Source organism: Rhinoderma darwinii, unplaced genomic scaffold (genome assembly GCF_050947455.1).
Source record: "Rhinoderma darwinii isolate aRhiDar2 unplaced genomic scaffold, aRhiDar2.hap1 Scaffold_675, whole genome shotgun sequence".
NCBI lineage: Eukaryota > Metazoa > Chordata > Amphibia > Anura > Rhinodermatidae > Rhinoderma > Rhinoderma darwinii.
In genome coordinates, this window is record NW_027464233.1 from 155,839 (window position 1) to 168,365 (window position 12,527).

Genomic DNA, 12,527 nt, shown 5'->3' on the forward strand with positions numbered 1-12,527 from the left:
GCTCGCCTGCCCGCCACAATGGACCTACCTGTGTACACTAGATGGATGTGATGGAATGTACTGTCGTCCCTACATTTCAAGAAGAAGTAAGAATTGCAGTTGCAACAAAGCCTTGCTTGCCTACAAAGAGAGCAGCAATTTGGATTTGTTACTATGTTACCTAGAAGAATAACAAACTGTGCAAGGATGGAGGTTGTAGGAGCAAGGAGAAGTTGTCTGTAAAGTTGGTGGATGCCTATTTTCCATTTTGCAGTCCCTTGTCTCCCTCTTGTGGCCTCCTGGAGGCAACTAGCTGTGCAAAAAAAAGACAGCCTGGCGGCCGGCTGTTGCAGTGTTGCCCTCTCAGGCAACACTGAGTGACTGACTGAGCCTCACCGTCTTATATAAAGTTCAGACGGAACTTTGCACGTGTCATAGTGGAGCCCTCAGGATTCCAGAGCCAGCTTTCTGACATCATAATGGGGCCTCAGAGATAAAAGCCTGGGCCCAGGCAGTGTTGGTCAGTGCTGCTCAGCAGGCAGCACTGGACTGGACTGGATTACAGCTGATACAAGGTGTGAAGGAACAAGGGGTGGCTGTGGGCATGCACTTGCTGCCGCTGCCAGTGTTTATCTGCATGGCAGCAGGGCATTTGGGCGTTGCCAGGAAGGCGTTTTTATGTAGATTCCTCCTCTTTCAGCACTGCATTGTGGTGCAAGCAAAAGAAGCAAATCCTGTCTGGCTTCCTCTCCGGCCTTTATTCACCTCCCGTGTAGCTGTGAGTGTGTGAGCCTGCAGGGCCCCATGGAATTGCCTAGAAGTAGGCTGAATCGCTGCAAGGGCTGAACAGCAGTATCGGGCAGGCTCGGGCAACGCGCGGCCCGTTCGGGTTATCGCTTCTCGGCCTTTTGGCTAAGATCAAGTGTAGTATCTGTTCTTATCAGTTTAATATCTGATACGTCCCCTATCTGGGGACCATATATTAAATGGATTTTTAGAACAGGGAGATGGAAATAGAGCTTGCTCTGTCCACTCCACGCATTGACCTGGTATTGCAGTATTTCCAGGACCGGTGCACCCTTTCCTTATGTGTTGACTAAAAGCAGATTCCAAAAGTGTTTTTTGTCTTTGCTATTGTTTCTGTCTTTCTGAAGGGATCTCCCCTTTTAATCCCATTATTTCAACACCTGTTGGACAATGCATGAGTGATAATGAGCTCATTGATTAAATGCAATTAATGAATAGATTGCCACCTCTTGTTGTGTGTCGTCTGTGTTTCTGTGTTTCCGGCATTTCACATTGGAACACCTCATTCACCTTCCTTGTCTTCTCTCCGCCCTCCCTTTTAGGTAAGTTAAAGAGCTGCACCTGAGCCAGCCACTGATTGATTGATTGATTGATTGATTGATTGATTGATTGATTGATTGATTGATTGATTGATTGATTGATGCAGCACAACAGTCAAATAGTGGAGTGGAGTAGGGGAACAGCAAACAGCCAATAAAGCAGCCCGCCCGCTCGCCTGCCCGCCACAATGGACCTACCTGTGTACACTAGATGGATGTGATGGAATGTACTGTCGTCCCTACATTTCAAGAAGAAGTAAGAATTGCAGTTGCAACAAAGCCTTGCTTGCCTACAAAGAGAGCAGCAATTTGGATTTGTTACTATGTTACCTAGAAGAATAACAAACTGTGCAAGGATGGAGGTTGTAGGAGCAAGGAGAAGTTGTCTGTAAAGTTGGTGGATGCCTATTTTCCATTTTGCAGTCCCTTGTCTCCCTCTTGTGGCCTCCTGGAGGCAACTAGCTGTGCAAAAAAAAGACAGCCTGGCGGCCGGCTGTTGCAGTGTTGCCCTCTCAGGCAACACTGAGTGACTGACTGAGCCTCACCGTCTTATATAAAGTTCAGACGGAACTTTGCACGTGTCATAGTGGAGCCCTCAGGATTCCAGAGCCAGCTTTCTGACATCATAATGGGGCCTCAGAGATAAAAGCCTGGGCCCAGGCAGTGTTGGTCAGTGCTGCTCAGCAGGCAGCACTGGACTGGACTGGATTACAGCTGATACAAGGTGTGAAGGAACAAGGGGTGGCTGTGGGCATGCACTTGCTGCCGCTGCCAGTGTTTATCTGCATGGCAGCAGGGCATTTGGGCGTTGCCAGGAAGGCGTTTTTATGTAGATTCCTCCTCTTTCAGCACTGCATTGTGGTGCAAGCAAAAGAAGCAAATCCTGTCTGGCTTCCTCTCCGGCCTTTATTCACCTCCCGTGTAGCTGTGAGTGTGTGAGCCTGCAGGGCCCCATGGAATTGCCTAGAAGTAGGCTGAATCGCTGCAAGGGCTGAACAGCAGTATCGGGCAGGCTCGGGCAACGCGCGGCCCGTTCGGGTTATCGCTTCTCGGCCTTTTGGCTAAGATCAAGTGTAGTATCTGTTCTTATCAGTTTAATATCTGATACGTCCCCTATCTGGGGACCATATATTAAATGGATTTTTAGAACAGGGAGATGGAAATAGAGCTTGCTCTGTCCACTCCACGCATTGACCTGGTATTGCAGTATTTCCAGGACCGGTGCACCCTTTCCTTATGTGTTGACTAAAAGCAGATTCCAAAAGTGTTTTTTGTCTTTGCTATTGTTTCTGTCTTTCTGAAGGGATCTCCCCTTTTAATCCCATTATTTCAACACCTGTTGGACAATGCATGAGTGATAATGAGCTCATTGATTAAATGCAATTAATGAATAGATTGCCACCTCTTGTTGTGTGTCGTCTGTGTTTCTGTGTTTCCGGCATTTCACATTGGAACACCTCATTCACCTTCCTTGTCTTCTCTCCGCCCTCCCTTTTAGGTAAGTTAAAGAGCTGCACCTGAGCCAGCCACTGATTGATTGATTGATTGATTGATTGATTGATTGATTGATGCAGCACAACAGTCAAATAGTGGAGTGGAGTAGGGGAACAGCAAACAGCCAATAAAGCAGCCCGCCCGCTCGCCTGCCCGCCACAATGGACCTACCTGTGTACACTAGATGGATGTGATGGAATGTACTGTCGTCCCTACATTTCAAGAAGAAGTAAGAATTGCAGTTGCAACAAAGCCTTGCTTGCCTACAAAGAGAGCAGCAATTTGGATTTGTTACTATGTTACCTAGAAGAATAACAAACTGTGCAAGGATGGAGGTTGTAGGAGCAAGGAGAAGTTGTCTGTAAAGTTGGTGGATGCCTATTTTCCATTTTGCAGTCCCTTGTCTCCCTCTTGTGGCCTCCTGGAGGCAACTAGCTGTGCAAAAAAAAGACAGCCTGGCGGCCGGCTGTTGCAGTGTTGCCCTCTCAGGCAACACTGAGTGACTGACTGAGCCTCACCGTCTTATATAAAGTTCAGACGGAACTTTGCACGTGTCATAGTGGAGCCCTCAGGATTCCAGAGCCAGCTTTCTGACATCATAATGGGGCCTCAGAGATAAAAGCCTGGGCCCAGGCAGTGTTGGTCAGTGCTGCTCAGCAGGCAGCACTGGACTGGACTGGATTACAGCTGATACAAGGTGTGAAGGAACAAGGGGTGGCTGTGGGCATGCACTTGCTGCCGCTGCCAGTGTTTATCTGCATGGCAGCAGGGCATTTGGGCGTTGCCAGGAAGGCGTTTTTATGTAGATTCCTCCTCTTTCAGCACTGCATTGTGGTGCAAGCAAAAGAAGCAAATCCTGTCTGGCTTCCTCTCCGGCCTTTATTCACCTCCCGTGTAGCTGTGAGTGTGTGAGCCTGCAGGGCCCCATGGAATTGCCTAGAAGTAGGCTGAATCGCTGCAAGGGCTGAACAGCAGTATCGGGCAGGCTCGGGCAACGCGCGGCCCGTTCGGGTTATCGCTTCTCGGCCTTTTGGCTAAGATCAAGTGTAGTATCTGTTCTTATCAGTTTAATATCTGATACGTCCCCTATCTGGGGACCATATATTAAATGCATTTTTAGAACAGGGAGATGGAAATAGAGCTTGCTCTGTCCACTCCACGCATTGACCTGGTATTGCAGTATTTCCAGGACCGGTGCACCCTTTCCTTATGTGTTGACTAAAAGCAGATTCCAAAAGTGTTTTTTGTCTTTGCTATTGTTTCTGTCTTTCTGAAGGGATCTCCCCTTTTAATCCCATTATTTCAACACCTGTTGGACAATGCATGAGTGATAATGAGCTCATTGATTAAATGCAATTAATGAATAGATTGCCACCTCTTGTTGTGTGTCGTCTGTGTTTCTGTGTTTCCGGCATTTCACATTGGAACACCTCATTCACCTTCCTTGTCTTCTCTCCGCCCTCCCTTTTAGGTAAGTTAAAGAGCTGCACCTGAGCCAGCCACTGATTGATTGATTGATTGATTGATTGATTGATTGATTGATTGATTGATGCAGCACAACAGTCAAATAGTGGAGTGGAGTAGGGGAACAGCAAACAGCCAATAAAGCAGCCCGCCCGCTCGCCTGCCCGCCACAATGGACCTACCTGTGTACACTAGATGGATGTGATGGAATGTACTGTCGTCCCTACATTTCAAGAAGAAGTAAGAATTGCAGTTGCAACAAAGCCTTGCTTGCCTACAAAGAGAGCAGCAATTTGGATTTGTTACTATGTTACCTAGAAGAATAACAAACTGTGCAAGGATGGAGGTTGTAGGAGCAAGGAGAAGTTGTCTGTAAAGTTGGTGGATGCCTATTTTCCATTTTGCAGTCCCTTGTCTCCCTCTTGTGGCCTCCTGGAGGCAACTAGCTGTGCAAAAAAAAGACAGCCTGGCGGCCGGCTGTTGCAGTGTTGCCCTCTCAGGCAACACTGAGTGACTGACTGAGCCTCACCGTCTTATATAAAGTTCAGACGGAACTTTGCACGTGTCATAGTGGAGCCCTCAGGATTCCAGAGCCAGCTTTCTGACATCATAATGGGGCCTCAGAGATAAAAGCCTGGGCCCAGGCAGTGTTGGTCAGTGCTGCTCAGCAGGCAGCACTGGACTGGACTGGATTACAGCTGATACAAGGTGTGAAGGAACAAGGGGTGGCTGTGGGCATGCACTTGCTGCCGCTGCCAGTGTTTATCTGCATGGCAGCAGGGCATTTGGGCGTTGCCAGGAAGGCGTTTTTATGTAGATTCCTCCTCTTTCAGCACTGCATTGTGGTGCAAGCAAAAGAAGCAAATCCTGTCTGGCTTCCTCTCCGGCCTTTATTCACCTCCCGTGTAGCTGTGAGTGTGTGAGCCTGCAGGGCCCCATGGAATTGCCTAGAAGTAGGCTGAATCGCTGCAAGGGCTGAACAGCAGTATCGGGCAGGCTCGGGCAACGCGCGGCCCGTTCGGGTTATCGCTTCTCGGCCTTTTGGCTAAGATCAAGTGTAGTATCTGTTCTTATCAGTTTAATATCTGATACGTCCCCTATCTGGGGACCATATATTAAATGGATTTTTAGAACAGGGAGATGGAAATAGAGCTTGCTCTGTCCACTCCACGCATTGACCTGGTATTGCAGTATTTCCAGGACCGGTGCACCCTTTCCTTATGTGTTGACTAAAAGCAGATTCCAAAAGTGTTTTTTGTCTTTGCTATTGTTTCTGTCTTTCTGAAGGGATCTCCCCTTTTAATCCCATTATTTCAACACCTGTTGGACAATGCATGAGTGATAATGAGCTCATTGATTAAATGCAATTAATGAATAGATTGCCACCTCTTGTTGTGTGTCGTCTGTGTTTCTGTGTTTCCGGCATTTCACATTGGAACACCTCATTCACCTTCCTTGTCTTCTCTCCGCCCTCCCTTTTAGGTAAGTTAAAGAGCTGCACCTGAGCCAGCCACTGATTGATTGATTGATTGATTGATTGATTGATTGATTGATTGATTGATGCAGCACAACAGTCAAATAGTGGAGTGGAGTAGGGGAACAGCAAACAGCCAATAAAGCAGCCCGCCCGCTCGCCTGCCCGCCACAATGGACCTACCTGTGTACACTAGATGGATGTGATGGAATGTACTGTCGTCCCTACATTTCAAGAAGAAGTAAGAATTGCAGTTGCAACAAAGCCTTGCTTGCCTACAAAGAGAGCAGCAATTTGGATTTGTTACTATGTTACCTAGAAGAATAACAAACTGTGCAAGGATGGAGGTTGTAGGAGCAAGGAGAAGTTGTCTGTAAAGTTGGTGGATGCCTATTTTCCATTTTGCAGTCCCTTGTCTCCCTCTTGTGGCCTCCTGGAGGCAACTAGCTGTGCAAAAAAAAGACAGCCTGGCGGCCGGCTGTTGCAGTGTTGCCCTCTCAGGCAACACTGAGTGACTGACTGAGCCTCACCGTCTTATATAAAGTTCAGACGGAACTTTGCACGTGTCATAGTGGAGCCCTCAGGATTCCAGAGCCAGCTTTCTGACATCATAATGGGGCCTCAGAGATAAAAGCCTGGGCCCAGGCAGTGTTGGTCAGTGCTGCTCAGCAGGCAGCACTGGACTGGACTGGATTACAGCTGATACAAGGTGTGAAGGAACAAGGGGTGGCTGTGGGCATGCACTTGCTGCCGCTGCCAGTGTTTATCTGCATGGCAGCAGGGCATTTGGGCGTTGCCAGGAAGGCGTTTTTATGTAGATTCCTCCTCTTTCAGCACTGCATTGTGGTGCAAGCAAAAGAAGCAAATCCTGTCTGGCTTCCTCTCCGGCCTTTATTCACCTCCCGTGTAGCTGTGAGTGTGTGAGCCTGCAGGGCCCCATGGAATTGCCTAGAAGTAGGCTGAATCGCTGCAAGGGCTGAACAGCAGTATCGGGCAGGCTCGGGCAACGCGCGGCCCGTTCGGGTTATCGCTTCTCGGCCTTTTGGCTAAGATCAAGTGTAGTATCTGTTCTTATCAGTTTAATATCTGATACGTCCCCTATCTGGGGACCATATATTAAATGGATTTTTAGAACAGGGAGATGGAAATAGAGCTTGCTCTGTCCACTCCACGCATTGACCTGGTATTGCAGTATTTCCAGGACCGGTGCACCCTTTCCTTATGTGTTGACTAAAAGCAGATTCCAAAAGTGTTTTTTGTCTTTGCTATTGTTTCTGTCTTTCTGAAGGGATCTCCCCTTTTAATCCCATTATTTCAACACCTGTTGGACAATGCATGAGTGATAATGAGCTCATTGATTAAATGCAATTAATGAATAGATTGCCACCTCTTGTTGTGTGTCGTCTGTGTTTCTGTGTTTCCGGCATTTCACATTGGAACACCTCATTCACCTTCCTTGTCTTCTCTCCGCCCTCCCTTTTAGGTAAGTTAAAGAGCTGCACCTGAGCCAGCCACTGATTGATTGATTGATTGATTGATTGATTGATTGATTGATTGATTGATTGATGCAGCACAACAGTCAAATAGTGGAGTGGAGTAGGGGAACAGCAAACAGCCAATAAAGCAGCCCGCCCGCTCGCCTGCCCGCCACAATGGACCTACCTGTGTACACTAGATGGATGTGATGGAATGTACTGTCGTCCCTACATTTCAAGAAGAAGTAAGAATTGCAGTTGCAACAAAGCCTTGCTTGCCTACAAAGAGAGCAGCAATTTGGATTTGTTACTATGTTACCTAGAAGAATAACAAACTGTGCAAGGATGGAGGTTGTAGGAGCAAGGAGAAGTTGTCTGTAAAGTTGGTGGATGCCTATTTTCCATTTTGCAGTCCCTTGTCTCCCTCTTGTGGCCTCCTGGAGGCAACTAGCTGTGCAAAAAAAAGACAGCCTGGCGGCCGGCTGTTGCAGTGTTGCCCTCTCAGGCAACACTGAGTGACTGACTGAGCCTCACCGTCTTATATAAAGTTCAGACGGAACTTTGCACGTGTCATAGTGGAGCCCTCAGGATTCCAGAGCCAGCTTTCTGACATCATAATGGGGCCTCAGAGATAAAAGCCTGGGCCCAGGCAGTGTTGGTCAGTGCTGCTCAGCAGGCAGCACTGGACTGGACTGGATTACAGCTGATACAAGGTGTGAAGGAACAAGGGGTGGCTGTGGGCATGCACTTGCTGCCGCTGCCAGTGTTTATCTGCATGGCAGCAGGGCATTTGGGCGTTGCCAGGAAGGCGTTTTTATGTAGATTCCTCCTCTTTCAGCATTGCATTGTGGTGCAAGCAAAAGAAGCAAATCCTGTCTGGCTTCCTCTCCGGCCTTTATTCACCTCCCGTGTAGCTGTGAGTGTGTGAGCCTGCAGGGCCCCATGGAATTGCCTAGAAGTAGGCTGAATCGCTGCAAGGGCTGAACAGCAGTATCGGGCAGGCTCGGGCAACGCGCGGCCCGTTCGGGTTATCGCTTCTCGGCCTTTTGGCTAAGATCAAGTGTAGTATCTGTTCTTATCAGTTTAATATCTGATACGTCCCCTATCTGGGGACCATATATTAAATGGATTTTTAGAACAGGGAGATGGAAATAGAGCTTGCTCTGTCCACTCCACGCATTGACCTGGTATTGCAGTATTTCCAGGACCGGTGCACCCTTTCCTTATGTGTTGACTAAAAGCAGATTCCAAAAGTGTTTTTTGTCTTTGCTATTGTTTCTGTCTTTCTGAAGGGATCTCCCCTTTTAATCCCATTATTTCAACACCTGTTGGACAATGCATGAGTGATAATGAGCTCATTGATTAAATGCAATTAATGAATAGATTGCCACCTCTTGTTGTGTGTCGTCTGTGTTTCTGTGTTTCCGGCATTTCACATTGGAACACCTCATTCACCTTCCTTGTCTTCTCTCCGCCCTCCCTTTTAGGTAAGTTAAAGAGCTGCACCTGAGCCAGCCACTGATTGATTGATTGATTGATTGATTGATTGATTGATTGATTGATTGATTGATGCAGCACAACAGTCAAATAGTGGAGTGGAGTAGGGGAACAGCAAACAGCCAATAAAGCAGCCCGCCCGCTCGCCTGCCCGCCACAATGGACCTACCTGTGTACACTAGATGGATGTGATGGAATGTACTGTCGTCCCTACATTTCAAGAAGAAGTAAGAATTGCAGTTGCAACAAAGCCTTGCTTGCCTACAAAGAGAGCAGCAATTTGGATTTGTTACTATGTTACCTAGAAGAATAACAAACTGTGCAAGGATGGAGGTTGTAGGAGCAAGGAGAAGTTGTCTGTAAAGTTGGTGGATGCCTATTTTCCATTTTGCAGTCCCTTGTCTCCCTCTTGTGGCCTCCTGGAGGCAACTAGCTGTGCAAAAAAAAGACAGCCTGGCGGCCGGCTGTTGCAGTGTTGCCCTCTCAGGCAACACTGAGTGACTGACTGAGCCTCACCGTCTTATATAAAGTTCAGACGGAACTTTGCACGTGTCATAGTGGAGCCCTCAGGATTCCAGAGCCAGCTTTCTGACATCATAATGGGGCCTCAGAGATAAAAGCCTGGGCCCAGGCAGTGTTGGTCAGTGCTGCTCAGCAGGCAGCACTGGACTGGACTGGATTACAGCTGATACAAGGTGTGAAGGAACAAGGGGTGGCTGTGGGCATGCACTTGCTGCCGCTGCCAGTGTTTATCTGCATGGCAGCAGGGCATTTGGGCGTTGCCAGGAAGGCGTTTTTATGTAGATTCCTCCTCTTTCAGCACTGCATTGTGGTGCAAGCAAAAGAAGCAAATCCTGTCTGGCTTCCTCTCCGGCCTTTATTCACCTCCCGTGTAGCTGTGAGTGTGTGAGCCTGCAGGGCCCCATGGAATTGCCTAGAAGTAGGCTGAATCGCTGCAAGGGCTGAACAGCAGTATCGGGCAGGCTCGGGCAACGCGCGGCCCGTTCGGGTTATCGCTTCTCGGCCTTTTGGCTAAGATCAAGTGTAGTATCTGTTCTTATCAGTTTAATATCTGATACGTCCCCTATCTGGGGACCATATATTAAATGGATTTTTAGAACAGGGAGATGGAAATAGAGCTTGCTCTGTCCACTCCACGCATTGACCTGGTATTGCAGTATTTCCAGGACCGGTGCACCCTTTCCTTATGTGTTGACTAAAAGCAGATTCCAAAAGTGTTTTTTGTCTTTGCTATTGTTTCTGTCTTTCTGAAGGGATCTCCCCTTTTAATCCCATTATTTCAACACCTGTTGGACAATGCATGAGTGATAATGAGCTCATTGATTAAATGCAATTAATGAATAGATTGCCACCTCTTGTTGTGTGTCGTCTGTGTTTCTGTGTTTCCGGCATTTCACATTGGAACACCTCATTCACCTTCCTTGTCTTCTCTCCGCCCTCCCTTTTAGGTAAGTTAAAGAGCTGCACCTGAGCCAGCCACTGATTGATTGATTGATTGATTGATTGATTGATTGATTGATTGATTGATTGATTGATTGATGCAGCACAACAGTCAAATAGTGGAGTGGAGTAGGGGAACAGCAAACAGCCAATAAAGCAGCCCGCCCGCTCGCCTGCCCGCCACAATGGACCTACCTGTGTACACTAGATGGATGTGATGGAATGTACTGTCGTCCCTACATTTCAAGAAGAAGTAAGAATTGCAGTTGCAACAAAGCCTTGCTTGCCTACAAAGAGAGCAGCAATTTGGATTTGTTACTATGTTACCTAGAAGAATAACAAACTGTGCAAGGATGGAGGTTGTAGGAGCAAGGAGAAGTTGTCTGTAAAGTTGGTGGATGCCTATTTTCCATTTTGCAGTCCCTTGTCTCCCTCTTGTGGCCTCCTGGAGGCAACTAGCTGTGCAAAAAAAAGACAGCCTGGCGGCCGGCTGTTGCAGTGTTGCCCTCTCAGGCAACACTGAGTGACTGACTGAGCCTCACCGTCTTATATAAAGTTCAGACGGAACTTTGCACGTGTCATAGTGGAGCCCTCAGGATTCCAGAGCCAGCTTTCTGACATCATAATGGGGCCTCAGAGATAAAAGCCTGGGCCCAGGCAGTGTTGGTCAGTGCTGCTCAGCAGGCAGCACTGGACTGGACTGGATTACAGCTGATACAAGGTGTGAAGGAACAAGGGGTGGCTGTGGGCATGCACTTGCTGCCGCTGCCAGTGTTTATCTGCATGGCAGCAGGGCATTTGGGCGTTGCCAGGAAGGCGTTTTTATGTAGATTCCTCCTCTTTCAGCACTGCATTGTGGTGCAAGCAAAAGAAGCAAATCCTGTCTGGCTTCCTCTCCGGCCTTTATTCACCTCCCGTGTAGCTGTGAGTGTGTGAGCCTGCAGGGCCCCATGGAATTGCCTAGAAGTAGGCTGAATCGCTGCAAGGGCTGAACAGCAGTATCGGGCAGGCTCGGGCAACGCGCGGCCCGTTCGGGTTATCGCTTCTCGGCCTTTTGGCTAAGATCAAGTGTAGTATCTGTTCTTATCAGTTTAATATCTGATACGTCCCCTATCTGGGGACCATATATTAAATGGATTTTTAGAACAGGGAGATGGAAATAGAGCTTGCTCTGTCCACTCCACGCATTGACCTGGTATTGCAGTATTTCCAGGACCGGTGCACCCTTTCCTTATGTGTTGACTAAAAGCAGATTCCAAAAGTGTTTTTTGTCTTTGCTATTGTTTCTGTCTTTCTGAAGGGATCTCCCCTTTTAATCCCATTATTTCAACACCTGTTGGACAATGCATGAGTGATAATGAGCTCATTGATTAAATGCAATTAATGAATAGATTGCCACCTCTTGTTGTGTGTCGTCTGTGTTTCTGTGTTTCCGGCATTTCACATTGGAACACCTCATTCACCTTCCTTGTCTTCTCTCCGCCCTCCCTTTTAGGTAAGTTAAAGAGCTGCACCTGAGCCAGCCACTGATTGATTGATTGATTGATTGATTGATTGATTGATTGATTGATTGATTGATGCAGCACAACAGTCAAATAGTGGAGTGGAGTAGGGGAACAGCAAACAGCCAATAAAGCAGCCCGCCCGCTCGCCTGCCCGCCACAATGGACCTACCTGTGTACACTAGATGGATGTGATGGAATGTACTGTCGTCCCTACATTTCAAGAAGAAGTAAGAATTGCAGTTGCAACAAAGCCTTGCTTGCCTACAAAGAGAGCAGCAATTTGGATTTGTTACTATGTTACCTAGAAGAATAACAAACTGTGCAAGGATGGAGGTTGTAGGAGCAAGGAGAAGTTGTCTGTAAAGTTGGTGGATGCCTATTTTCCATTTTGCAGTCCCTTGTCTCCCTCTTGTGGCCTCCTGGAGGCAACTAGCTGTGCAAAAAAAAGACAGCCTGGCGGCCGGCTGTTGCAGTGTTGCCCTCTCAGGCAACACTGAGTGACTGACTGAGCCTCACCGTCTTATATAAAGTTCAGACGGAACTTTGCACGTGTCATAGTGGAGCCCTCAGGATTCCAGAGCCAGCTTTCTGACATCATAATGGGGCCTCAGAGATAAAAGCCTGGGCCCAGGCAGTGTTGGTCAGTGCTGCTCAGCAGGCAGCACTGGACTGGACTGGATTACAGCTGATACAAGGTGTGAAGGAACAAGGGGTGGCTGTGGGCATGCACTTGCTGCCGCTGCCAGTGTTTATCTGCATGGCAGCAGGGCATTTGGGCGTTGCCAGGAAGGCGTTTTTATGTAGATTCCTCCTCTTTCAGCACTGCATTGTG

The 12,527-nt window shown here is 47.9% G+C and overlaps 8 non-coding genes across 8 annotated transcripts; all 8 read left to right on the forward strand.

The window, feature by feature from the left end:
- The first annotated feature begins 871 nt into the window (after positions 1-871).
- Positions 872-1,062, forward strand: LOC142728359 (U2 spliceosomal RNA). Its single transcript, XR_012877513.1, has one exon. It is a non-coding gene; the product is annotated as a U2 spliceosomal RNA (small nuclear RNA).
- A 1,304-nt stretch (positions 1,063-2,366) lies between these two features.
- Positions 2,367-2,557, forward strand: LOC142728360 (U2 spliceosomal RNA). The gene has a single exon (XR_012877514.1). It is a non-coding gene; the product is annotated as a U2 spliceosomal RNA (small nuclear RNA).
- Positions 2,558-3,833: 1,276 nt separating this feature from the next.
- On the forward strand, positions 3,834-4,024 carry LOC142728385 (U2 spliceosomal RNA). The gene has a single exon (XR_012877536.1). It is a non-coding gene; the product is annotated as a U2 spliceosomal RNA (small nuclear RNA).
- Positions 4,025-5,308: 1,284 nt separating this feature from the next.
- On the forward strand, positions 5,309-5,499 carry LOC142728361 (U2 spliceosomal RNA). Its single transcript, XR_012877515.1, has one exon. It is a non-coding gene; the product is annotated as a U2 spliceosomal RNA (small nuclear RNA).
- Positions 5,500-6,783: 1,284 nt separating this feature from the next.
- Positions 6,784-6,974, forward strand: LOC142728362 (U2 spliceosomal RNA). The gene has a single exon (XR_012877516.1). It is a non-coding gene; the product is annotated as a U2 spliceosomal RNA (small nuclear RNA).
- A 1,288-nt stretch (positions 6,975-8,262) lies between these two features.
- Positions 8,263-8,453, forward strand: LOC142728363 (U2 spliceosomal RNA). The gene has a single exon (XR_012877517.1). It is a non-coding gene; the product is annotated as a U2 spliceosomal RNA (small nuclear RNA).
- Positions 8,454-9,741: 1,288 nt separating this feature from the next.
- Positions 9,742-9,932, forward strand: LOC142728364 (U2 spliceosomal RNA). Its single transcript, XR_012877518.1, has one exon. It is a non-coding gene; the product is annotated as a U2 spliceosomal RNA (small nuclear RNA).
- A 1,296-nt stretch (positions 9,933-11,228) lies between these two features.
- LOC142728365 (U2 spliceosomal RNA) lies at positions 11,229-11,419 on the forward strand. The gene has a single exon (XR_012877519.1). It is a non-coding gene; the product is annotated as a U2 spliceosomal RNA (small nuclear RNA).
- Positions 11,420-12,527: the final 1,108 nt, after the last annotated feature.